Consider the following 8,684-nt stretch of genomic DNA (forward strand, 5'->3'; position numbering starts at 1 on the left):
GTATTCTAACATACAATGTCCTCGTCAAATGCTCTTGACTAGGCAATGTATGTCTTGTTGAAACTGGCACATTTTCCACTCAAATATTAGTGTTATTACTGGTGTTTTTCTACATTCAATCATGCATTCAAATCAACAACGCAAGTGAAGGCAGTATCCAGGAAGAAAGAAATGCTTTGAGAAATATGCCTACAAGGTTTGGGTGCATGTACACTGTGTGACTAGTTCAGGAACTGTACCTGAGAAATGGATGGTCAATGTAGTAGTTTTCATCGCTGGTGTTTCTAGTGTCTAAAGACATGAAAACTCTTGTGCATTTATGTGACATTACATGTATATATATAGAGCCTTGGGAATGTTCTGTTCTACTATGTAATCGCAGTTGCAGCCAACTCAATTATCTGACTTTCTCATGCTGGCCAGTACTGGATTTATTATGTAATCAGTTTTGTGTAGAGATTTATGGTGAACAGACCAAGGTAAAGTATTAATCAGATTGACACTCATCTGATTAAACAGCCATCTGATTTGGCAAAACACAAATGTTATTGTTCTTTGATATACAGACTTGGACAAAATTATAGGGACACCCCGCTGTGGGTATGTAGTAACACAATAATTAGGTCACAATTTACCAACTACCAATATTGTTAAGAACTTAATAGTTGCCGCATTGATTGTTAGGTTTCTTGAGAATGCTGTAGACCCTAAATTGTTTTCTTTACGTTTCGCATTGTGGAAAACAAGACCTAAAAGTGTATGACATCATGACTGCGTAAGCGTCGTAAGTTAGACTCTCTCTGATTTTGTTTAGTGGCTTTTAAAAAAGCCGGTTTTAATAACGCGAAGGAAAATTGAAGTCCTTCATCAGTTCCTCAGTAACGAGTGTTCCCGCCTCTCGCCCTCCTGATTGCATCTAAACGTCGCAGAACACTTTCTGCCAAGTTTCGGACACATGCGGCTGAAATCTGCTGCCACGCCTCTTGTAGAGCATTCCAGAGCTCAGTTGCAGTTCTCGGTTTGCGACGGTTGGCAGCAGTTTTGAGTTCATGCCACAAGTTCTCGATTGAATTCGCATCAGGCGATTTTGGCGGCCAGTCCAACAGTGTGACGTCATGCTGGTGTAGCCATTGTCTTGTTGACCGAGACGTGTAGATTGGCGCGTTGTCCTGCTGGAAGACAAAGTCGTCTCCTATCAGTGCCGTTGCGTCTGTAAGCATGTGCTCCTCCAGAACCTGTTGGTACGCCGTGCTGTCCAAACGACCTTCCAGTTTCACCAGAGACCCCACACCATGCCAACACATCTATCCCCACACCATCACACCAGTCCCGTGCTGGACCGTACGATCACAACATTCAGGGAGAAATTCCTCACCTTTGCGACGCCAAACGTACAGAGCACCATCGTTTCCTATGCTGACTTTTGACTCATCTGTAAAAAAAAGAACAGATTTCCAGTCATCCAAAGTCCACTGTGTGTGAGTGGTTGCCCATCCCAGTTGCAAACGCCGATGGTTTTCTGTTAGCAGTGGGTTTTTTTCTAGGCGTCCGAGCGTTCACTCCTGTCTCACCGAGACGACGACGGACTGTTCTACTTGTCACCTGCTTGCCGGTTTCATCAGCCAGCTGATACGAGAGCAGTCGTGATGGTGCTCGTCGGTTCTGCAGTGCCATTCTCTTCAGTCAATGATCTTCCCAGATTGTCGTTGCCTTCCCACGTCCAGGTCGTTTTTTATAATCGCTGCTGCCATGGGAAAGCCGTTGCAGGCACTGATGAACCGAATTCCTGGAGCGGCAGACAAAAGCTGCGATGTGACGCACAGAATGGCCAACTGAGTGAAGGGCTTCAATTTTCCCTCGCGTTTTTGGACTCAACTGTTTGTCTCGAGGCATCGCTGCAATTCGTAAAATATCGCACGGAACAAGACTCTGCAACTGCGTGCAGCTGAACGTTCAGGCTAACTTATCGCCTAAGTTTGGTGGTCTCAAGGGCAGCGGTTTTAGTGCAGCTGACTTTTTGGCGGTAGTAGTTTGAGATTTTGCTATTTCTCGACGACGCAAACGCTACACATTGCAGTTCATTCGAACACACGCCACACCAGTCCCGTGTAGACCCTATGCATCGCCGTCCTTCGCAAAGCTTTGAGCAATCGAATATCTCTTGCCGACGAAACCTACCCTTCTATCGCTTGCGTTTCTCTCCAAATTCTGATCGCATTTGCACCGAATCCAACCTACACGTTTTCTGCAGCAAGCGCTACACGGGGAGTGTGTCGATTTCTATCGAAACAAGCGCGAAGAGCAAGATTCGAATTCATTCAGCATATCCGGGACCTCGCAACAAAGATTGCACGTGACGTGTCCACAGACCTACCTTTACACTACAGTATCTTGCCCATACGAAGGACGGGCCATGGATCCTAGTACCATATATTCCTGCATTGTGACACCCATATATGGTCATTTCTTGCGTTGATAGTCAGCCACAGAGATTTGGTGTGCATAGAACTACGTTAATATACCACTCCTCACACGTCACGTTGACTTCTTTGAAGTCTTGGTCCTATGATTTGTAGCTTTCAAAGAGGACATAGAGATGTGTAGTGAGGTGTTATCTACTGTAGTTGTGTTGCGCATGTGTGAGTTTTACTAACTGTTCTAATTTGTTATTATTGTTGTTCACACAACATGGCACGTGGTGACAGGAGTGGATTCTGAACCAAAGGGATGCGCAGAATACTCCCACACACCAATGTAACATGATGAGCAAGTGGAAGAGGCAAATCCTCCTCTTCAAGCAGAGGGAGCGGCCGCCCAGCCTCCTACGGCTGCCATGAGGTCCACATTTCATCTGGGAGGCATCAAACCCCCACAGCCTCTCCAGCTCAAGGGCAACCTTGCTCAAAACTGGAGAGAATGGAGGGAAATTTGGTCGACCAATGAAATCGTCACACGTCTTCAAGATGAACCTGACGAAATGTGCATTCCAACATCACATGTATCGGACAAGGATTACGAATTTACAACTCTCCGACCTTTCGAGACAATGAGGAGAAGCAGAAAATGTCGCATGTCCTTGCGTTATTTGAAGAACATTGCAGTGGCAAAAGTAATGTTATATACGACTGCTACATTTTCAACAAACGAGACCAGGAAGCACAGGAGTTGTTTCAGAAGTATCTTACGACACTTCGCGAGCTAGTCGGACACTGCCATTTAGGTCCAATGTTGGATGAGCTGCTATGTGATCGCATCGTGTGTGGTGTGAAAAATTCCAGTCTACATAAACAGTTACTGGAGAAGAAAGGTCTCATGTTACATACTTGTGTGGACATGTGCCATGCAAGTGAAATCACGGTAAAACATTGAAAGAGATGAGTGCAGCTGAAGCTATTCATGCAATTTCAGCTCAACGTGGTGTATGTAAGAAAAGGACAGTGGAGCCCAACAGAAGGACAAGTGCAAAAGAGGAACTGCCCAGGAAGGTGACAAGAGGTGTGGTCATTACGGACGCTTTCATACTAAAGGCCATGAGAGGCAGTGCCCAGCTTATGGCACTTGTGACAAGTGTGGAAAGCTAAACCACTTCTAAAAATGTGCCGTGCTATGGAGAGGAAGACACGGAAAAGCTCAAAGGCAAACCTGTTGGCAATGTTTGACAAATCAAGGTTGCTGAGGATTCATCAGACTACGAGACTTTGATGACACTCAACATTGAGCAAGAGGATGAAGAATTGCTGTCAATCGCATCGAACAACAAACCAAACTCAAATCACAGTTGTTTGTTCCAATGCTGGTTGGCACAAAGTCAGTACGGTTTCAGGTTGACACAGGGGCAATGTGTGATGTAGTTTGACGTCAAGATCTACCAGTCAACATCGAAATCCAGCCAACCTCACAGGTCCTCTCAATGTTCAACAGGGAGAAAGTTATACCGGCTGGAAAATGTGAATTGAAGATGATCCATTCATGTACTGGGAAGAAGTACAAATGTCAATTTGTTGTCATGTTGGAGTCATCTATATCAATCCTTGGAGTGCGATTAAGTCAACAAATGGGACTAGTCAAAGTGGATGAAGAGTCGATTCTGAAGATCAATACACCAGAGATGAAAACACCATTGCAAATAATGGAGGATATACTAAGTGACTACACAAGTGTATTCAGCGAGCAGTTAGGCTGTTTCTCAGGCGAACTGCATCTGGAAGTGGATTCAGCCATAACCCCAGTACAACTTCTCGTTAGAAGAACGCCAATCTCTCTCAAAGGCAAGCTCAAAGGAGAACTGGATTGTCTAGAGGGTACTGTTGTTATTTCACGCATTGAAGAGCCAACTGAGTGGGTATCAAGCTTGGTGGTAATGCCCAAATCAAATGCCACACTTTGTGTTTGTCTGGACCCAAAACCGCTTAATCAAGCTCTCAAGCGAAGTCATTATTCTATGTCTGACTCTAGATGATGTAATACCCAGCTGACACATGCTAAAGTGTTCAGTCATGCTGATGTACGAAGTGGATTTTGGCATATCAACATGGATGAGTCATCATGCAAGTTAACAACATTTGGAACTCAGTACGGGTGATATCAATGGAACCGTATGCTCTTCGGCATACAGCACCAGAAATTTTCCAAAGGATGCTGCAGCAGTCACTTGATGGGTTGGAAGGAGTGCTCATAATTGCAGGTGATATTCTTGTCATAGGGGAAGGTGACACACTTGAAGAAGCAGAATCTAACCACCATGATAGAATGCTGAAGTTTCTTTCATCTGTCACCGTGTGTCATGTGTGTGAAAAATGATAATAACAAGTTAGACTGTTAGTAAAACCCACGCATGTGCAACACAACTACAGTTGATAACACTTACACTAGATACCCCCTTTTGCCTGCTAAGACGAAGTCTCTAAGGAGTAACAACACAACTCAATAAATGAATCTCTTACTAACTACGAAATGTAATCATCCAAGTACTTAGGTTTATACATTGCTCTCCCACTTCTTGTGTGTACCAACTCTGACTGACTTGTAGACGATTTGTCCATAGTTGCTTGAGTGGACTGAGTGTTGGTTGAGTTGACTTGTGGGTTAGTCTTGTCTGATGCTTTTGCAGTCTCTTGTGGAACAAGGACAGAAGAGGGTTTTGATGTGTTTTCTCAAACCTCGTGCCTGACCTTGGTGTTGAGACAGTTGCAGTAGATGGTAATGGGAAGTCTGGATCAGAAGATGTAGTTTGATCTTCCTTCAGAGACTGTGATTCTTGTGTTGTCTGATCGGGTGATTTTTCTTGAAAATATTGTAGTTGTTGTCTGTTTCGGCGTAGCAGCTTGTCTGATCCTACATCTACTTCATAAGCTCGATGTGGAAGAACATCGACAACAACTCCTTTTTTCCATTCTGGCTGTCTCTTCATAGTCTGCATTCTGATGTTATCACCAACATTCAGCGGTGGTAGATCTCTAGCCTGCTTGTTGTATTGCTTGACTTGCTTAGCCTTATTGACTTTCAACCCTTCTCGAGCATTTGACACTACTGCTGGTTGCAAGAGCTGAGCAGCAATAGGCAAGAGTGTCCTACAGCGGCGACTGTATAGTAACTGGGCTGGAGATGCCTGGAGACCTTCCATTGGTGTATTACACAGGGCTAACAATGCAAGCAAGGGATCTGAACCTGATTTTACTGCACTTTTGACTTTCCCATTTGCTTGTGGACAACTTGGACTGATGGTGATATGTGAAAATTTCCATTGAGCAACGAAGTTGGAAGTCTTCAGATGAAAACTAAGGTCCATCGTCTGTCACAACAACGTCTGGAATACCATGAGCAGTGATTTTTCAGCTTTTGGATGACAGTGCATGAAGTAGTTTTTTGCATCTCATTAACCTCTGAAAAATTGCTGAAATAATCTGTTGTGACTGCGTACTCATTTTTTCCAGAATGAACAGATCCACTGCAAGGTCAAACGGGTGAAGCGTCCTGTCTTATTGTCTCCTCCTGCTGCTTGGTGTCCAGAGACTGACAGATTTCACATGGGCTCTACGCAAGCAAGCGTTTACTCCAAGATGTGCTGTATGTATCTTCCACGTGTTTCTGTGCGAAAGCATTCTTGGATGATTACTTGTTTTTCATGGAGAAGTAGGCCCTCTTGCATTGTGATCTCATCTGCAAACCAAAAATATGGTATGGTTTGCTGAGAGACATCCGATTTGAAATCGCAGCGACCTGTCATGACAACATGTGCGCAAGTTCCTGTAGAACTGGGTCTTCAGCTGTAGCCACTTGAATTTCCTCAATTTTTGTGCTCGAGATTGGTTGCATTTCCACCATATTGACTGAAGCTACTTCAGCGTAAAATTGGTGTACCTTTGCACTAGCATCATCATCTTTGTTTTGTGGAAGTGCGGCCCGTGACTAGGCATTTGCAATGTATTATAACTCAGTCCCTTTTGTATTTAATTGTTGGATGGTAGGCATTTACTTGTAGTAAAAGTCATTCCAATCTCTTTGGTGCAATATGCACTTTGTGATATTGATTCCAGTGGACGACGATAGGTTTCCACAGTACCATTGCTTCCATACGTGTACTGATGGAATCTTTCCAGTTCAAAGACTATTCCCAACAGCTCCTTCTTGATCTGCGCAAATGTTTTTTCATTCGGCTTTAGAGAGCAGTTAGCATAAGCTACAGATTGCCCCTTTTGTAGCAATACAGCGCCAAGTCCTGTTGATGAGGCATCGTTCTGTATGGTTGCTGGTAGCTTTGGATCAAAGAATCTTAGAACTGGAGTGGAAATGATAGCCTTCTTGACTTCCTCAAATGTTGTATTTTCCGTTTCTGTCCATTGCCATTTGGTATCCTTCTTTGTGAGTTGCCTGAACGTATGGCAGATATCAGCAAGGTTTGGTAAGAAACGTGCTAGGTAATTCATTACCCCAAAGAGACGTCTAACTCCATGCACATCTGTGGGTGTGGGTATGTGTTGGATAGCAATGATTTTCTTAGGATCTGGCTTCAGACTCTTTGGCGTCAACACATGACCAACATATGGAAGTGAGCTTGCCTTCAGTCTGAATTTGCTCCCATTCAGCTTGATATTACGTTCCACACAGCGTTCAGAACTTCAGCATTCTATCATCGTGGTTCAATTCTGCTTCTTCAAGTGTGTCTCCTTCCCTACGACAAGAATGTCATCTGCAATTATGAGCACTCCTTCCAACCCATCAAGTGACTGCTGCAGCATCCTTTGGAAAATTGCCGGTGCTGGTGTTATGCCGAAGTGCATATGGTTCCATTGATATCGCCCGTACTGAGTTCCAAATGTTGTTAATTAACTTGCTTGATCACTCATGCATGTTGATATGCCAAAATCTATTTCGTACATCAGCATGACTGAACACTTTGGAACGTAATACCAAGCTGAATGGGAGCAAATTCAGACTAAAGGCAAGCTCACTTCCATATGTTGGTCATGTGTTGACGCCAGAAGGTCTGAAGCCAGATCCTAAGAAAATCATTGCTATCCAACACATGCCCACACTCGCAGATGTGCATGGAGTTAGACGTCCCTTTGGGGTAATGAATTACCTAGCATGTTTCTTGCCAAACTTTGCTGATATCTGCCATACGTTCAGGCAACTCACAAAGAAGGATACTAAATGGCAATGGACAGAAGCGGAAAATACAGCATTTGAGGACGTCAAGAAGGCTATCATTTCCACTCCAGTTCTGAGGTTCTTTGATCCAAAGCTACCAGTAACAGATTGACACCTCATCAACAGGACTTGGCTCTGTATTGCTACAAAAGGGGCAATCTGTAGCCTATGCTAGCTGTTTTCTAAAGCCGAATGAAAAAAGGATATCCACAGATCGAGGAGGAGCTGTTGGGAGTAGTCTTTGGACTGGAAAGATTCCATCAGTACGCGCATGGAAGCGATGTTACTGTGGAAACCGATCATCTTCCTCTGGAATCAATATCACGAAAACCACTGCATCTTGCACCAAAGAGATTGGAACGACTTTTACTACAAGTAAATGTCTATCACCCAACAATCAAATACGAAATGGGGCTGAGTTATACATTGCAGATGCCTTGTCATGGGCCACACTTCCACAAGACAAAGATGATGATGCTAGTGCCGAGATACATCAATATTACACTGAAGTAGCCTCAGTCAATATGGTGGAAATGCTACCAATCTCGGGCGCAAAAATCGAGGAAATTAGAGTCACTACAGCTGAAGACTCAGTTCTACAGGAACTTGCACACATGTTGTCATGACAGGCTGGCTCGATGTCAAATCGGCTGTTTCTCAGCAGATCATACCTTATTTTTGGTTTGCAGATGAGATTACAATGCAAGATGGGCTACTTCTCCATGGAACACGAACACGAGTAGTCATCCCAGAATGCCTTTGCACAAAACACGTGGAAAGATACACGCAGCACATCTTGCAGTAAACGCTTGCTTGCATAGAGTCCGGGGAAGTGTTTACTGGTCTGGAATGAGTGCGGAAGTGCAACGCTTGGTCAGCACATGTGAAATCTGTTGGTCTCTGGACACCAAGCAGCAGGAGGAGACAATAAGACGGCATGCTTTACTCGTTTGACCATAGCAACATGTTGTAGTGGATCTGCTCACTCTGAAGGAAAAGGAGTACGCTGTCACAACAGATTATTTCAGCAATTT

The sequence above is a fragment of the Corticium candelabrum genome, chromosome 11, assembly GCF_963422355.1.
Source record: "Corticium candelabrum chromosome 11, ooCorCand1.1, whole genome shotgun sequence".
NCBI classification, from domain to species: domain Eukaryota; kingdom Metazoa; phylum Porifera; class Homoscleromorpha; order Homosclerophorida; family Plakinidae; genus Corticium; species Corticium candelabrum.